This window comes from Symphalangus syndactylus, chromosome 4 (genome assembly GCF_028878055.3).
Source record: "Symphalangus syndactylus isolate Jambi chromosome 4, NHGRI_mSymSyn1-v2.1_pri, whole genome shotgun sequence".
NCBI lineage: Eukaryota > Metazoa > Chordata > Mammalia > Primates > Hylobatidae > Symphalangus > Symphalangus syndactylus.
In genome coordinates this window covers 30,104,676-30,124,081 of record NC_072426.2, presented here as the reverse complement: position 1 = coordinate 30,124,081, position 19,406 = coordinate 30,104,676, and the positions used below count along the sequence as shown (strand labels likewise).

Genomic DNA, 19,406 nt, shown 5'->3' with positions numbered 1-19,406 from the left:
TCTGCCTCTTAATAAGAAAAGTGACAGAAAAAAAGTATGTTGAAAGAAGAACATTTGTGAGGGGGACTACGGGTGTGGCCATCTAGTCTGGAAAGCACAATTTGCCACAATTTGCAATCATTAAATAATTTTACTGAATATGCCCTAATAATCAATCATTTTATTCTCTTCTTAAGTAAAGGTCTTTAGGTCTTTTCCTTAAAAATTTTTAAATCTAAACAAACACTTGTCACATGAAAATTCTGAACTATATATTAATCAATGAATTGTGATAAATGGGTAGTTTAAACAAAAATAATCTAAACTACATGGCTAGATAGACAGAGGAGAGAAAAAAAAGATGAGATGTGAATTATGGATTTTAATACTCCAAACTTTAGGGTAGTTACTAAGTACTAAGCTTTATGCTAAGATCAAGGAGGATAAAAGAAGAATTAAACATTGTCCCTTCCCTAATACCACCCTCTGAGGTATTTAGGCCCATAAGCAATTAATTGTGATTCAAGACGGAATGAAATATAGGCTTTTAGCATACATGTAAATATAAGGGGGACTGTAATATTAATAAGATATAGCTACAGCTATTAAAATGAAAATAACTTTCAGATGTTAATGTCAGCACATATTGTAATTCTCTTAGTAAATTTAGCATTGACATGTATGAAAAGAAATAATGAACATGTTTTACGAGAACATTGTATAGATGATATACATGGGTCTCATAGTAACCCCCAAAATACAGCGTATAATTCTTTGTAAGATTATTTTAACACAAATGACTTGATTGAAATTACTGTGAATTTCTCATCATAGAACTATCTCACTTACAATTTTACTAACAGAATCATCTCAGTGGTAAGGATCCAGGCAGCAATGTTGAGGTGATGGGCTAGGTCACAGGAATTATCTTTCATTTTTTGATGAACAAGAATCCATTTCAGCTTCTATGACATTGAAATAATTGATAGAGATGAGTAAGAATGTGGGTTTTAGAGACAGGCTGATTATCTTGCTCTACCTTTTAGTAGTTGTGTGATCCTAGAAAATTAACTTAAAATAATTCAACCTTAATTTCCTCATTTCTAAAATAACATATTTATTTTTAAGGATTAATGGCAAGTTTTCTATACAAGACAGCTATGCTATTATTATTACAGCTTCTAAGACTATTATTCAAATGTAGTATAGCATGCACATTTTAACAAAGAAAGTATGACAATACATTCTAAGACTGATTTTACTGAAAATTTCTCTTAATGTATTTTACATATATAATATTAGATTAAATGTTATTTCTTGTGCATTAAGTATTATTTTAATGAGTAAACCACAACAAAACTTGATCCTGGTTGAAAGACTGGCATAAATTATAACTAAGGTTTAGGTTGCCTACCTTTCAATTAAATACAGATCATCCTACAATTTATTCAAAAATATATGAAAGGGTACTCTTATCTTTCTTAAGATAAAAGTAAGTATGTAAGTTTTTCTTGAGTGGGCACTGAAGTTCATGAAGTAAGAGGAGGGACCTGTAAGGTCAATGTAGCTCAAAACTTGTATTTCATACCATTAGATAGTGACTTGGGTAGGGACATCATTACTTAAGAATCCATCCTGTAACTATATAAAAAATATTTGTGGACCACAGTTGCATATTTATAATTCAATTTATGTTTGTAGCATTGGGCCTACAGCAGGTCTGCCAAAGTCTACTCCATTGTGAAACATTCAAATTTATTTAACATTATTTTGGAACTAATAAAAGTGAATTCCTTTGGCTTTTGTTTATTCTTCTGAAAATGAACAGATTATTGTGTTGAAACACCCCCCCCTTTACTTTTCTGCCCACACAAATCAAAAGGTATGAAAAATATCTTAGTTTCTCATTTTCCTTTGGAAAAGGCATCATGGCAACAAGCATGTTTGGTTTGACATTGTGATTTATGTTAGCTTTCTTGTGCTATGAAATAGTCGTTTCCTAAATAACTAATAAAGTGCCTCGAAATGCTTCTAACTTTGTAATTGCGTCTTCCTTCCTCACTCAGCATTTGTAGATTCTCAAATAATCTATTAGATTTTAGTTATATCCATTACCAATTTTCTGCATATACTGAAAAGTCATGAGCTTCTTAAGAGACAGATCTGAGCTTAAACCCTGGCTCTTGCATCCATTTATTTAATACTACATAAATATATAGTAAACATCTCCAATATGTCAGGCACTTTCGTAGGTACCTGGAATATAATGTTGAGAATTACATAGTATCTGATCTCTAGGAGCTTATAATTTATGGAGGAGACATGTAAATATTTGCAATGTACGGTTGACTCTTAACAACACAGGGGTTAGAGGTGCCAACACCTACACCGTCAAAAATCTGCATATAACTTTTGACTTTCCCAAAACTTAATTACTAATAGCCTACTGTTGATCAGAAGACATTCTGATAAAATAACAGTCGATTAACATACATACTTTGCATGTTATATGTGTTATAGAGTGTATTTTTCTAATAAAGCAAGCTAGGGAAAATAAAATGTTATTAAGAAAATAATAAGGGAGAAAAAATACATTTAGAGTAGGGTACTGTGTTCATCATCTGTTTGCAAGATGAATCATCTGTCTGAAATGATGGTCCACCTCAGCTGCAGACCTCAATCTATATAGTACATATTAAGCAATTCCACTTTTTATTGTAATGGCATGACTTTGTTGCCTGGAAGTACTTTCAGCATCACTAGTGCCACTTTACATGGGTCCCATGATGTTATTCTCGGTTTGGGTATTGCATTAAACATGACCAAAATACATGAGAACCTGAAGAGATTACTTTTTACTGTGATATGCAATTTACTGGAGAGATGAACTGCTGATGCAGAGACGATCCACCTCACATTGTGTTTTAAGAGGATACTCACAACACTTGAGCTCACCGCAATAGCAACAGGAGGTGGCTATGAAATTATTACTCTTTATGAAATTATTATGGCTATAAAATTATTACTCTGTAGAACAGTATATAATGCAGTAAATGTTATGCATTACAATACTACATTTTTACATTTATTTACATTTTTCTTAACTGTGAATGGTGCCATGTATGGTCTTTGTGTGCCCAAATTTTGATACATTTTAAGTTTTTATAATAGATGCATGTACATTTCATGGTAGTAAATAATAAAATAGACTAGTAGCTACATATATTTTATGTATTCATGCCATAGTTTTTTCTTAATTTTTTCAATATTTTAGGTGACACAATTTGTGAGTTTTTTCAACTTGTCACAAATATAAAAAAAAAAAACAATATATTTATTGAATAAAACTCCACATATAAGTGGACCTGCACAGTCCAAACCCTTATTGTCCAAGGGTCAACTGTAGTGAGGTATGTTAGAATAAAGGTGATCATTGGTGCTCCTGGTGCAGAGGAGGGGCATTTGACTAGAATTGGGTGTCAAAGACACTATCACAATGTTAACTATTTAACTGAAAACTATTAGATTCAAAGGAATAAACAAGATTTCCAATGTCTGGGAGGTGGTATGAAAGTCAAGAAATAAAATAGCCTCACATCAGATGGAAACAAGAGGAAAGACTCAGAAGCACAAACATATTTGGCCATTTATGCCTAGTGTTCCATGAATGGAACGCTAAGCATGTAGGAATTATTTATATCCTACTGCTCAAGGTCAACACAAAGGTCTGATTGCAAAAATTCAAAAAATTGCAACCTCAGGCATTAATGGGTTAATGGGGAACTGTAATCATGTCTTATAGCTGATATATAGAATATAAATGGAACAACAGAAAGACCTTATTCTGATGAAGAAAGTGTTGACCAGATCAGAAAAGACCCTTTATGTTACAGTAAGGACTTGTCATTTATTTATTAGCTACAAGGAATTGCAAGATATTTAGCTTCTCTGAACTCAGCTTTCTGTACTGTAAAATGCGATATAATGACCACATTGAAGGGTTATTATAAAGACTAAATAGAAATCATACACAAATATTTTTGCCATACTTTTTTCTTAATTTTTACCTGTTAGATACACGTTTAATTTTTTTTCTGTGTTGTCATTTCTGTACTTTCTTAACAAATGAAACTATTTTAAAAATGAATTTAAATAAACATGTATGTATCCATTATTTGCTCTGTGCCAGTCATTATGCCAGATTCTGGAATATAGTGCAAGGGAAACCTAGTCTCTGATGTCATTAACTGTATGGTCCTGTTAAGAAGATCAACAATGTAAAACAAATGGAGGAATAAAGGACAAATTACACAATGTTACGGTGACACATAAATTTGCTTATAATATGAAGTTTAATTTTTCAGGAGCTTATGATATTTGAGATTTTAGGAACGTCTATGAATTAGCTGGCATAATATATGTGTGGGAGGTAGACTGGGAATGAAAATCATTTTTTTTCAGCAGAAATATTAGCATATGAACAGGACATAAGTCTGGAGTGATTGTGACATGCTTTATTGATTAAATAGTGTTCAGAATCACTAAAATGTAGGTAGAGAAGAGGAGAGTGGAATAACATCAATTTTGAAAAGAAGTATGAGGCCAGATAAAACTAGATATTGAAATTATGTAAAGATCTGTGGACATTAAACAAATTTCAGAAAACAATAGTGGATTCTAAAGGAGATGTGACTTAATCAGAAATCTTTTTCACATGTCGCTCCGATAATGACGTGCAGAATAGATTGAAGGGAGACAGTAGTAGAAAAGAAGGGTTAAGAGATGATTGCTGTAGTCTTGAAGAACAATGATTGTGGTACACAGAGGATGGAGAATAAATAAGGAATAGAGTTGAGAAATGTTTATAAGGTATGATTAACTGTATTGGTCTGCGTTTGATTGGAAAAGAGATAAGAGAATATTAGGAATGAAAGTGATCCCCCACCCCGCCGGACACACCAAAAAAGAGCTGCTCTCAGATTTTTGGCTCCAGCAACTGCATAGATGGGGGTATCTTGCAGAGAGGGAGAATGCTAGACCACAAGTACACTGTAGTGAACAGTGGAAGGTTTCAAGGGAATTGCAAATTTGTTTTGAGTTTCTGGTATAACCACATGGAGACATCTACTAAGCAGATGGTATGTGAGAACGGAGATCTACACTGGAGGTGAAAACTTGGGCATCATCTGCTCCATGGGAAACCTCAGTTATCTGAGTGCATAAACGTCTAGGGAGAAAGACAAGTTGAATGTATTGAGAAAAGTGCCTAGGACAAAATCTAAATGTTTTAAAAATTTGAGAAAAGATAGAAAAGGGTAACCACTAAAAGACTAAGAAGGAAGAGCCACAGGCATAAGAGAAAACAGGAGAGCATGGTGTTTGGCAATCCAGGAAAATAAACTCTAGGTTGTTGGAGGTTCTGAAAAGTTTTGAAAAGGCAAAGGCAAAGAAAGGGAAGACTGGAAATTGAAGCATTTATGATAATCAGTGAAATGTTTTAGGTAGGTGTTAGAATCCACACTTAAGTGTCAAAACAGTAAGTGCAAGGTGAGGATAGTCTTCTTGAAAGAAGTTTGATATCTAAGAGTTTGCTCTTTAAAGAGAGGAAGCACTTTGGGAGGCTGAGATGGGTGGAACACCCGAGGTTAGGAGTTCGAGACCAACCTGGCCAATATGGTGAAAATCCATCTCTACTAAAAATAATAATATTTTAAAAAGGCTGGGTGTGGTGGCTCACACCTGTTATCCCAGCACTTTGGGAGGCCGAGGCGGGCAGATCATGAGGTCAAGAGATCGAGACCATCCTGGCCAACATGGCGAAAACCTGTCTCTACTAAAAATATAAAAATTACCTGGACATGGTGGCAGGACCCTGTAGTCCCAGCTACTTGGGAGGCTGAGGCAGGAGAATCACTTGAACCCGGGAGGTGGAAGTTGCAGTGAGCTGAGATCGCGCCACTGCACTCCAGCCTGGCGACAGAGCGAAACTCCGTCTCAAAAAACAAAACAAACAAACAAACAAAAAATTAGCTGGGTGTGGTGGCACACACCTGTAATCCCGGCTACTTGGGAGGCTGAGGCAGGAGAATCGCTTGAACCCAGGAGGCAGAGGTTGCAATGAGCCGAGATCCTGCCATTGCACTCCAGCCTGAGTGACAGAGCGAGACTGTCTCAAAAAAAAAAAAAAAAAAAAAAAAGGGAAGAAGAAGGTGGCAGTTGGAAGGAACCTACAATTTTGCGTTTGTTTACTTTTTGTTTTTTTAAGCTGGTATTGGGAGAGTTTTTGAATATCTGAAATAGAAACTTATTCTTCTTGATACTTGGTATTGTTTTATAAAAATGTTTTATAACTGATATTCTCATATTTTCATCATTTATGTTACTTTATTACTTAGCTTAATATGTGGATTGATTAAGAATTATGGAGATGCACTTATTCTTTGGAGAAGGACTTATAGTTAAGCTTTCTTAGAAATTATAATTTATTGATGTACATTTATAAATGAGAGACAGGATTTAAGATGAAGTTTTAAAAAATGAAAAATAAACTTTAGAAGAGTTTGAAAATTGCCATTTAGAGAATAACTGATTGCATTCATGTTGTTAAACTCATAATTATTCAGTTTAGTTACATTTACTGAGATGATTCTAAGAGCACAAATAGATTATTCAAATATAATTATTTAGCTATAACTGGCCAGGCGCGGTGACTCACGCCTGTAATCCCAGCACTTTGGGAGGCCGAGGTGGGTGGATCATAAGGTCAGGAGATAGAGACCATCCTGGCCAACATGGTGAAACCCCGTCTCTACTAAAATACAAAAAAATTGCGGGGCACGGTGGTGCGTGGCTGTAGTCCCAGCTACTCAGGAGGCTGAGGCAGGGGAATCACTTGTACTCAGGAGGCAGAGGTTGCAGTGAGCCAAGATCTTGCGACTGTACTCCAGTCTGGCGACAGAAAAAATACATCTCAAAAAATAAAAATAAAATAAAATAAATTATTTAGCTATAACTGAATTAGCACTGGTTGTATTGTTTCATAAAAATTTACAGCCTAACAAAAGTTAAAAGAGAATGGCACAGTTCTAAGATCTCAAAACTAGAATTTTTCATGAAGTTAACTATATCAAACACCCCATCAGTGCCTGGGCCCTGGAGAATCTTTATGTGTTTTTTATACTCCATAAATTTTTCTCAGGAAAAATATTTTATTTGCTTATGTGAACATGCTATTAGAAGCAAATCATTAAAGAAAATGTTCACATTTGTTTATGTTGTGAAGATGACATTGCACTTGTCATATATATATTTACATATATATACATAATATTGAGTAGTCCCAATGTATTTTTGAAACTCGTTAAAAATATGAAATAACTATGAGTAAAAATGTTGTAGTCTTCAAACTTACAACTGTAGATGCATAATGGATTACTGCACTTATGAATTTCTACAGATACTTTTTGCTCTTCTACTCCTTGTTGATTTATTCTCCAAAGCCATAGTATTATTAAGAATAATAGTATTTTTATATTACCCTTATGTTTAAAAGAATTCTTAAGGTAGAAGATCATCCATAGCTTACTTTAATCAAACCTAATTTCTCAAAAATTAGCCTATGTTTTGAAAAGGAAAACATATTTGATTCAGAATTCAGCTAAGTTGGAAATTTAAATTTTAGTTTTTTTATTGCAATTATTTTTTTCTATCAGTAGAAAAATAAAATTAGCTCTCATCATATTTTCAAATACGGTCCTTTGTTAGTAGAGTTTAGCAGAACACATTCATTGTACACTCTAGGGGCTGACACTTGTTTTAGAATGAAATACAGAGCAAAAATGTTAGAATCAATGCAAAAGATTTGGGGCACCATCAAGGTATTAAAGTATATTATTTCTTGCGACATGTTTTATTATATGAATCATGAAATCTGTGTTTTTTTTCCCAATTTGTTGATGTTATGTCTAGAAAGATGTGCAATATCCATATTTGGTACATTAGTAGGCAAACCAGGAAGACATAATATTGCAAGAGGCACTCACTCCTTAATAGAAGTCTAGGCCAGGATATTCCATGCATCCTACTGCTGTAATAAGGAGAATTCCAGGTCACATAGCAAACTGTAATGGTAGGTGGAATTGTTCTTTGGTATATGAGGTGAAAAATAAACAATAATAAAAGCAATATGTCTGAGATAAGAATGAGCATCCGAAACTTATTATGCCTGAATATTGCACACAGACCCACTTATCCTAAGAGGCCCCAAGGGTGACGATGAAGATAATCCAGTACTCTGTTTATTATTTATTTTTGAAAATTGACTACAGTATCCTGAGTATTCATTTTTGGGGGGAGCATCTTGAGGCTATTTAAAAGCACACACTGAGAAACATTGAACAAAAGTATCGCTTTTCAGAATAAAATATATTAAATGTTTGATCAAATCGAAACTGAGAGAAGTATCTCCTCTGAATATTTAAGTTGTTTCCCCCAAAATGTACTTTCAAGTCTTAAAACTACTAATGGCTAGCGTAGCACATTCTAATAGCAAAGGTGACTGAAAAATTATCTGTATTTGTTCCAATTACTCAAAAGTATTAAAGTGGGAAAATTCTGGCTTGAGCAAACTGATAATATAGTCAACTTCCTTGTCCAACATTTTTTTTTGTTCTTTGTCTGTTTCAATTATCCAGATTTATTCTGAGGAATATCCACTCTTTTACATGCTTTGTTCATGCCTGTCTTATTATTGTGTTACCAATCCCTACAGCTTTGCCTGACACATTGTTGGCACTCAATATTGAATAAATAAACATGCAGCATTTCAGATAATGTTTCTATGGATTGAGACAAGATGAGATTTCTGAAAAGGAGATAATAATACAATGTATACATAGTGTGTAATAAGCATTCCTCTATACAGGAGACTGGATTCTCGTTATATTTTTATTGAAATATATTTGCCAAACTTGTAATTTCTTACTGTGTTGGCATTTAACATAAAAATGCTAAAGATTGAAGCATTTAAACAGTTTCATTTTTTGCCAGAATATCTTTTTTGAACTTCCCCATGACTAAGTTTCATTGATACTGTCAGAATTGTGTAGGAATTACAGAGGAAATCAGTGATCCTAATAGATTGAGTTTTATATTTCCTTTATTTAATCTATAAATTTAAGTAAACCCAAAATCTAGGAAGATATTACTAACAGAGAAAGTTGATACAATCTAAGGGCTGGATTAAGATTGTACAAATCAATGGCAATTTTAGAATGCAACAGATTTCCTAACATGTTAGAGCAAGATACCCTATGATTAAGTAATTTACAAATAATATTCGTACCTTAAAAATTTGCAAAGAGTATCCCTCCGTGTAATTTATACTCTCTTACTGTGGCCACACAGGTCAGATTTTATTGTCAAGATCAGGACAAAAAATACTGTTTCTCAGGTTGTCAGCATTAGGGTAGCATCTTAATACAATCTGCGTTTTTTTTTTTTTCTTTTCCCAGCCGCTTAAATTCTCTCTAGAGCTAAATCGGCCTAAAAATGAACTTGAGTTTAGTTAAAGATATAATGTGTCTTGGAAAGTATCCCTGCTTCTATATTTCTACCTGTTTCCATTAACTGCAGAATTATCCTGTCATATCATTTTGAGTCTGGGGTAGAACTTGACCTTGTTCCAAAATATGTGACATGGTTATCTGTTGCTATGGAAATTATGAAACTCCTTTAAATGAAGCAATAAAGCTGTTACAAATTCATTCACTCCAGCAGAACATGGATTTGAAGGAAGAAAATTTTATACATTTTGGAACTAGCTGAATAGTTGCCAAGAAATAAATCAGCTGTCCATTATTCTTTAGGATTCGGGTTTTGGTGGTGGCTTTAAAAGGTGGCAGTAGGAGCTAAAAGATGAGACTGCCTGGGTTATTGACTTACTTGATAGAGTGCAAGTGAATAAAATGACTGCATCTAGTCAACACCTCTTCGCTGGTTTCAGTCTGCTCCGCCATGCAAAGAAGGAGCTTGCTGGGCTCAGCAGGAACTCGGACTCTGTATTCCCTCTCTATGTGGGCTTGTTTTGGGAATGTCTAACACATGTGCTCTTTGATTTTGCATAAATGCCAGTTTTCCCTCAACACCCTTGTCTAAGGCTGCTTTTGGAGGAGAATGCAAAAAACAAAGAATGACAGACAGAATAAATTATTTTAAAAATTTGCTTCAAAATTTGTTCCTTGAAGTGGTCCAAAATAGTGATTACTGAGTTAAAGAGAAACCAGTATAAATACAAAAAGTAATATAATATGAGTCTCAGTTACAGCAAACATTGGTGATTTGTCTCATGTTATCTAAAGATAATATTTAGATAAATGCATCTAATGTTGTGTCTAGTATAGAAGGTGCTTGTCTAATATTTTTTGAAACTGGGAATGCCAAAGAACTATAAAATTTATATAAATTTAAAAATTTTAATGTTTTAATTAGAAATGACTGAGGCCATTTCAGCGAAATATTATGCTGATAATTTTTGCATAAGCTGTCAATGTAGAAAAGTGATGAAGATAATTTTAAATCTATACTCGTTCTATAATTTAAAGCCTAACAATAAAAGCTTTGCATGATCAAAATAATCGAGTCATTACCTATTAAATAGCTTTGTTTTTGTTTACATGTTAATTTTTATACTAACATATAAGTATATGCATACCTTATCCATATTTATATATAAATATTATCAATATATTATATACTTATAAATATATATAAATAAGTAAACCTCGTATGTAGTAATAGTTTTAGACTCAAGAAATCTAAGAGGCTAGCTTGGTAATCTTCTCTGGAATTTTCTATTAAAGACAGACAACATAAGGCTGGCTTGACCTTTTATTTTACTCACTAAAGAGAAAAAAAAGGTTCCCGAGTTCCTAGCAAGTTATATAAAAAGTACAATGCATAGTAGCCACTATCCTACAGTATGTGTTGTACCTCTGCTGCATGTAGCTTAAGGTTATACTGAGATTCTTTTAATACTTATTTTGGTTTATTTTTGGAAATATTTTTCACAACTATTCCAGTTCCAAATATGTCAACTAAGTGATCAAAGTGCTTGTAGTTTGATGGGGCTCATATTATTCTTTTTTCTCTGATACAATTATGTATAATTTTACATATAAAATGTTCTATAAGATTTTTAAACCTGTTGAAAGTATGTTTAATTGTTCAGAATCTTCAACAACTTTACTAAATTACTATTTGTACACATTTAGATATAATTTGCTGTCTAACTGAATATGCTAAATACTTTAGGAAATAATTCAGCAGAGCAGACAGAATTCTAAGATGGTCCCTTTATCCGGGCCAGTAGCATCATGTCTTGTATAAATCCTTTCCCTCTGAGTGCAGGAGGAAATCATAACGTGCTTATAACCAGTAGACTAAGGCAAAGGTGATAGGATATCAATCCTGCGATTATGTTGCAATACAGATGTAAGATTTTATCTTGCTAGTATACATAGCTTCTCCTGGTGGCCTTGAAAAAGCAGACAGCCATGTTTTAAACTGCTTATGAAGAGGTCATGTGGCAGAAGGAACTAAGAGGAGCTGCTAATGCCTGAAGTAAGCTTCAGCCAAGAGTCGTTAAGCCTGGCGTGGTGGCTCAGGCCAGGAGCGGCGGCTCAGACCTGTAATCCCAGAATTCTGGGAGGCCAAGGTGGGCGGATCACTAGGTGAGGAGTTGGAGACCTTCCTGGCCAACATGGTGAAACCTCATCTGTACTAAAAATACAAAACAATTAGCCAGGTGTAGTGGCGGGTGCCTGTAATCCCAGTTACACGGGAGGCTGAGGCAGGAGAATTGCTCGAACCCGGGAGGCAAAGGTTGCAATAAGCCGAGATCATGCCACTGTGCTCCAGCCTGGGTGACAGAGCAAGACTCTGTCTTGGAAAAAAAAAAAAATTCAAGCCAGGGCCTTCAGTCATACAGTCATAACCAAATGATTTTTTTTTCCAAACAACCTGAATTCTTCCCCAGCTGAGCCTCAAGAAGAGAACTCAGACCAGCCAACACCTTGATTAGAGCCTGTGAGACCCCGATCTGGACCTCTGACTCACACGGTTTGAGATAATAAATGTGTGTTGCTTCAAGCTACTAAAATTGGGATAATTTGTTAAACAACAATACAATACTAACATATCCAGCATATAAGAAGTGGAATTGTGAAGAGGTAGCGTATGTAATTTTTTTTTTTTCTGTTTAAACCAATTAAATTATTTTGTAAAGTCTAAATTTTTCTCCTTAGGAAAATACCAGAAGTATCCCTAAGGAAAGTATGAAATAGCTTTAAATAATAAATATGTTAAATTAAAAAAAGTATTTTACAAATATTATCTGCACTTCTTCTCTTTAGTTTTATTTTCCAGGTTTCAAATAATTTTAGATTATATGAAATATTCAAATAATTTGACTTTATAATACCTAATCTCACTCAAGCATAAAACTAGTCCCTATTTGAAAGCCCAACAGAAATGCATAGAAATAAATTTCTTGCTCTAAATTTAATACTCTTTAAGAATTATATTTTAAAAGATGATGTGAACAGTTCAACATCTTTATATATTTTACTAAATCACATTGTATATTTATTATACAACTATAATTTTATGAAATTAGTTATTTCTTGGAGCATTGCCTTTAAGCTACTGTATTATATCCCAAATTGCTTTTCTCAAATAATAGTCTGCCTGTTGGAAACTCAGCAGAGACAAGTATTAAATAAAGATTAAACTGTTCCTTATGCCTCAAATTGTCACTATAAAACAGGTAAGTACTAGGGTTAAAAAAAAGTGAAAGTAGATATTGCTGGCAAGAAACTAAATTAACTATGTCTACCTTGAATTCTGACAATAAAAGGATGTCAGAATAAAAAACAAAGCTATGCAACATGAAATCATGACAAAGACTTATTGGTGTAAATATAGATGACTCTCCAGTTGCCAAGTCCCTGGTTAAGGTCTTTTTGTGATTATAACCAACAGCTTTGAATCTCAACTCTAAATGACTGCTGACAATAAGTCGTCTAGAATGACTTGATCCCAGGCAACTTGGTGAGACACTGCTTGTAACGAGCAAGGCTATTTTGATAATACTGCAGAAGCTTTCATTCAGTAAAGCTTTAATCTGGGTTTTAAAAAAATGCCTTCTCTACCTCTCTTTACTTTGCAGTTCCTATTGCCTCAAGGACTCAGCCCTCATCCTGAGGACAGATAAAATCCTCTTATGTCTTCCTTTCTCAAAGACATATATTTGAGAATAATATATGAGTTAGTATTGCTTTGCTATATTTAACCCGATACTTTGAAATGTTCCCTACCAAAACACTGGAGTCAAATGCCTATAAAAAATATTATATTTAGTTAATATATACATTTGCCAGAGTAAGTCAATGGCATAAACAGTATTTTAATTCTCTTGCTGGTGAGAGAACTAGCTTTGCACTGTAGTAAACACTGTATATATATATACCTACTATTAAAACAAGTCAAGATTCCAAAAAAATGAAATACAGGAAAAGAAAGTTTGTATCTGTGACTAGATATTTGCTTTTTATTGTTCATTAAATACCAGTGCACAGATGAACTGGCATGAATACAAATGTTTATGGTAATCTTCACAGCTGTGTGTAGGATGTAGCTAATTTTTGGCATACATTAGAGCATTATGTGTTTCTATATCATTGCTTTGTGGAATGTAAAAAATACTTTTTTATGAAAAATACTCACAAAATTCTGATACAATTAGATGAAGATTTAGAATAAAACACAGAATATATATTTGTGCACCAACATGAACAAGCAAAAATCTGTTAAACATATTCAATTTTTTTTATTTTTGGAAGGGGAGGTGAATGACAAGAAGATGGTGCTAAAAAGGAATTTAAGAAATAAGAATCCATGAAAACAGACGTAAGAGAAAGATTCAGCATGGTCTCTGCAATAATCATCACTTTATATTCATCATGGCCTTGCCAGTATTTATGAATATGGACATGTTTGAATGCAGTTATTAACAGGGAATGTATACTATTTGTCTTCAACTTTAAAATTTTGACAGCTGGCCGGGCGCGGTGGCTCACGCCTGTAATCCCAGCACTTTGGGAGGCCGAGGCAGGAGGATCACAAGGTCAGGAAATCAAGACCATCCTGGCTAACACGGTGAAACCCCGTCTCTACTAAAAATGCAAAAAATTAGCTGGGCGTGGTGGTGGGCACCTGTAGTCCCAGCTACTTGGGAGGCTGAGGCAGGAGAATGGTATGAACCCCGGAGGTGGAGCTTGTAGTGAGCCGAGATTGCGCCTCTGCACTCCGGCCTGGACGAAAGAGCGAGACTCCGTCTCAAAAAAAAAAAAAAAAAAAAAAATTGACAGCTTATTTTATTTATTGCCACTTTTTAATATGTTTCATAATCAGTACTTAAAGAGCTATATAACTATCCTTAAAGTTATGTAATGAAATTTATACATCCATTTTACTATAGTTGATAGATTTAATGATTCATTTTTAAACTGTATTATGTGACTTTTAAAATTTTTTAATAAGATTCTAATCATCAATGTTTAAATGTTTTAAATGTTAATGTTTTCAATGTTCAAAATCTTTCTAAAGCACTTAATACAATCTCTTTCCATCTTAAAGTAAACTAAACCTAATTTCATGTATCTATGATTGACAGCTATGATTTAAAGAGCAACTCTTGTGTATCAGACTTTGTGGTAGACAGTTTACATTTCCTCTCTCATATAACAGACCACTCTGTATAAGCAGTGTGTCTAGTCCACATGCATCTCTGTGAATTTTAGAGACAGCATCTTTAGACAAATGAATAGTGGATAGCATGGTGTTGCCTTTGTGGAAAGAAAAAAAAGGTGCCTCTTCCTCAGACGCACCCCTAAGCCAGAGCACAGAGGCTCACAAGCTTTTGTAATCTGGTTACATGGCACTTCAGCCCACTCCTCCCCAGCCACCTTAACCCAAGACCCTGGTAAAATGCAAGTTCAGAAAGTTAAGCATCTTAAACCAGGATTCTACAAATATATTAAAATTAGAAACTATCTGTCAAAAAATAGATATTTTGTGAAAGAAAATACACACATATACATGCAATGAAACATCGATGATAATTTAAACCTATATGTGTTTATAGAAGTGAATGTTCACGATATAGTTTAAGAGAAAAAAGGAAGTTAAATGTCATATTTAGGGTAGGATTCAAGTGGACTTTACAATGCAGGGGAGGGGACAGAATATTATGCAACACTTTTTTCAAAGAAAATATCATCTCTAGTAGTAAATATTACAGTGACTCCATTTTGCTTACTGTGTTTTCAAACTGGTTAAAACTTAACCTTTATTCATCCTGAAGTAAATATTGCATTTTTACATTTCATTAAATATATTTTTCTGAAAACTAGATATTGTAATTTACTTTTGAAAATGAAAATCAGCTGTTGTCATTGACAAGCGTTCAATTAATAATAATTTAATTGCTCTGAGAAGATGAGGAAGGGATAAAATTTTCTGTTTTCTAGCTATATTTCTGAGGTGTCATCAGAGTTATCATTGAACATTACCACGAATGAGGCTGAATTGTCATTAGAAAAGTAACTACACTTAATAGTTCTTATGGTTACTGAAAAAATCTTAAAATACCAGCTGCTCTATTCAACAAATATCAATATATGGATTGTTCCACACGTGAGACATTTAGTGAAATGAACAAAAAAATCTTCTCACACAAAATATGCACATTGTTTAAGCATGTATCAATAAAGTTATCTTTATTAACACATCAATTTTAACATCTAAAAATATCAATTTTAAAAACTGTATAATGTATTCACTTATTACAAGTCCTCATTGACTCCCACTGATCTGTGGTTTTAAGGAAGCAAGTAATTTAGTTTGTTTCAGTGGTACATAAAATAAAAACAAATAGGTTCCACTTGAGGCTCAAGGGGTTCATCTATAATTATCTGATTTACTTCTACACGTGTTAATGCTTAAAATGTATAACACATTTGGCTTGCCTCAGATTATTTCCATATTCTTAAAGAGTTTTCCCTCCCTCTGGAAAACCGAGCCTGCAAGATAAGTCCATTTTGTTTTAAATGAGATGTTATTTTCTAGAAATGCTTGGGTATAAATACGGCAACATATCGGGAGGCATGGTGTTCTTTTTCTTCTTAAATAGAGTTAATGTATCATCCTAGTAAATAATCCTCATGGTTCATTAAGAAAACGTGTTCGGGGGGATGTTTGTCGGTGATACTCTTCACCTGTCATTTTCAACCAGCCTCAGTCTATTTGCTCTGTCACAATCACTACTAAAATATGTTCTTAAATTGTTTGTTTCTAGATCCTTCCTTCTCATATACTCAGGTGAATACATGGGTGAAATTTAATATGGAATTGAATAAATACTATGCAAGATAGATTCCTTAAGGAATGTTTCTCTGATTTATGTGACATAATTGTATTTTACTACTTTTCCTGTCCATCTGTAAAACTTTGTTTTGGAGATTTCATATATTGCAATGTTTAAGAAATATGCTATAATGTTTTTATAGTATATTTCTTCATGATACCCTTATATAGTACCAGTCACACGTGTTTGCAAAAATCTAAAGAGTACTTTTGGCTCCTACAGAATGTGTGAAGTTGTGAAGTTGTTTTTTGTTTTGTTTTTATGCCCCAAAGATGCAGAGGGCTTGATATAAGAGGATAGATTTAATGAGAGAGAGAGGGAATGAGAGAGAGAGAGAATGATAAAAGAAGCTTAAGAGATTATTTTATCTTGTCAACGATATTGTTATTGAATGTAAGCTGCTAAACTTCTTAGTACTGATGAAGTAAAACAGTAAAAACAAACACACAAAACAACAGAGAATCATCAGACAGGCTGACGAACACAGCACAATCAAGCAGCCAGTACCGATGATCAGTGGACATCAATTTGTCTTTTGGGCTGTAGCACCTGCTACTAATTGGTGCAAAGAGCTCACCAGTGTGTGGTTTAGCGCACTCAGCTGTCTCCTGTATGTGCTGCGAGAAGCAAGATAGCTAATTGCTGTTGCTTCAGTGCCAGTGAAATCAACGTGCTGAGCTAATAGCGACAGATAGAGGGCAGACAGATTCCTGCTAGCAGCTTAGAGTTAGTTGCTTGTGGTAACTAAGGAAGGTGGCATACATCTCAGAACGTGGAGAATGATGGTATGCTTTCTGAGTTAACGTGTTGAACCGTTTTGCTTTTTTAAATATTTTCCTAGTAACATTTTCTTGATGATATGAGAGTGGATATCAATGCCTCACAGAAACAAGAGGTGGAACATGTGAATGAATCGTCTTGGAACTAGATTATGAGCACTGGTTCTTTTTAAAGGGATGTACAAGAGGCAGCCTTGGCAAGAAAACTTGCTGCATAATCTTACATGGACTAAAGATGAAACTGTAAACCTCAAGTAAGTTCTTCCCCCGCCCTTCTCTTATTTTTTTCAAATTTAAGGCAGCAGTGAACCACAGAGAAAGTTAAGATGTTCTTTCAGTACAATGATCTCTGTCATGATGCTACTTTCTGTCATGCTTGTTGAAATAGAGTAGTAATGATTGCAAGTGATTATTTGCTGGAAGAGTGAACACAACTGCCTGCCCTTTTATTCTTCTTGATTACTATCTGGTATTGTAATTTTGTTTAGATGACAATGTAATCTGTACAAAGACACAAGCTTTTGAATTATAACTCTGGTTTGTGATTTAAAAGAATTTTTAGTCCTCAACCACTTTTTCTACTTCCTTCAACCTGACAAAATATAGAAAAATGGCATCAGAATTGACACATTTTATTTTCGTGTGTGCAAATATTGATGATTTGTTTTATGAGTGGTTGTTGCTGGAGGTTATAGTTGGTAGTTGAGTTAAAGTAGCTGATTCTGCATCACAATGAACAATATTTTTTATATTTTGTGAGTATACTGATATTTTTACTACAGATATTTTAGTTTATTAGAATATTTACTTCTTTTGTAAGTATTTGGGAGCATTAACCATTTAGAATTTGAATCTAGGTCGACTGTATCCTTCTAATACAGAATTAATGCAAGATAGTATTAACAGCTTTTCCACTTTGTGATGTGGCCTTTACTTTAAAAAATATACTTTGGTAGCTATAGAGTGGGTGGGCCCTGAATAACAAGTTTCAGGTTCGGTCTGTTGGGACTCTGTGTCTCTAGTACGCACAGATGGCCATTGATTTGATGGACCTGTAGCACGTATGCAGAAAGCCATTGTTAACTAGAGTACAATATGATGGCCTCCCGTAAGGTTAACTCCAAGGCATACTCATTTGCTTTCACAAAAGAGCCAGCTGTCAAATCTAGTGACCAAATACTTAAGTTATTACGTTGCTTAACATTAGAGAAACAAATAATCTGTAAAAGAGGCATATTTTGAGCGCAAAATGCTTGCTATGGTTTGCACAGCAGGTATGACGCTTTGTTATATATGCTCATGTGAACTGTTTTTTTTTTTTTTTTCACAGAAAATTGGTTTACTATTAGTTTCTTTAGTTTGCTTAAGTTGTGGCTGAGTGTGAGTGAGTGAATGTATCTGTACATGTGTGTCTTCAAGTTTCAGCAACTTGATCCCCTTGACTGTGGACTCATTCTCCTATGAAATAAAAGTGCCATTTAATGGGTGCCCAATTCCACTGAGTAGCGACCTCCTAACCCCTCAGCTATTGCAATTATGTGCTGAGCAGGAAATGTGAATCCCTACAACTTTGCCCCCAAAATTACCCTTAAATATAATCATTAAGGGACCTGAACAGGTCAGAGTTTGTGCTACCTAAGTGTCAGCAACTTCTCTGGAAAATTATGGCATGAAGTTTTGAATATTATTCACAAAATGATTTAAATAGAACATTTCAATTTCTAGGAAATTTTAAAAAATATAGTATACCCACTGATAATATTTGATAAGTATCTGAACTATAAATTAGTTTTTAAAAACACTAATAATTATGCTTTAAAAAAACAGTGAAAAATAAATGTCCATTACAACTTTGCTCTTAATTTGTTCACCATTTAAATTTTGCATAGTGTGTGTTGTATCTTTTTATTATACAACTTTAACAGCAGATAAGCAGACGTAAATTGTTTTTTATGCCACTTGCAAAAATTCTCCAGAATTTGGTTCATAGCTTATGCTTGAAATTAAAGACAAAAGGTAATTATTATTTTTTATCAAAGGAAATTACTGTTATTATTTGATCACAAAATGTATGTCAAGCAAATACATGTTGAGGAATTAATGATTCCTTTGTGTTATCAGTTTATTATGAGGACTTTTACTCCGTAGCCAAATTATGAACCTTC

At 33.9% G+C, this 19,406-nt stretch overlaps 1 protein-coding gene across 9 annotated transcripts in view; it reads left to right on the top strand.

Annotated features, from left to right (window-relative positions):
• Nucleotides 1-19,406, top strand: part of PCDH15 (protocadherin related 15) — a 1,819,045-nt gene that overhangs the window by 820,475 nt on the left and 979,164 nt on the right. For 8 of the 9 annotated variants that reach the window (XM_055274344.2, XM_055274341.2, XM_055274340.2 and 5 more), the window contains exon 1: nt 17,182-17,495. The exons of the other annotated variant lie outside the window; for it this stretch is intronic. The gene's annotated coding sequence lies outside the window, so the exon portion shown is untranslated. Of the gene's footprint in view, nt 1-17,181; nt 17,496-19,406 lie in introns of those variants that run through there. 9 annotated transcript variants of the gene reach the window in all.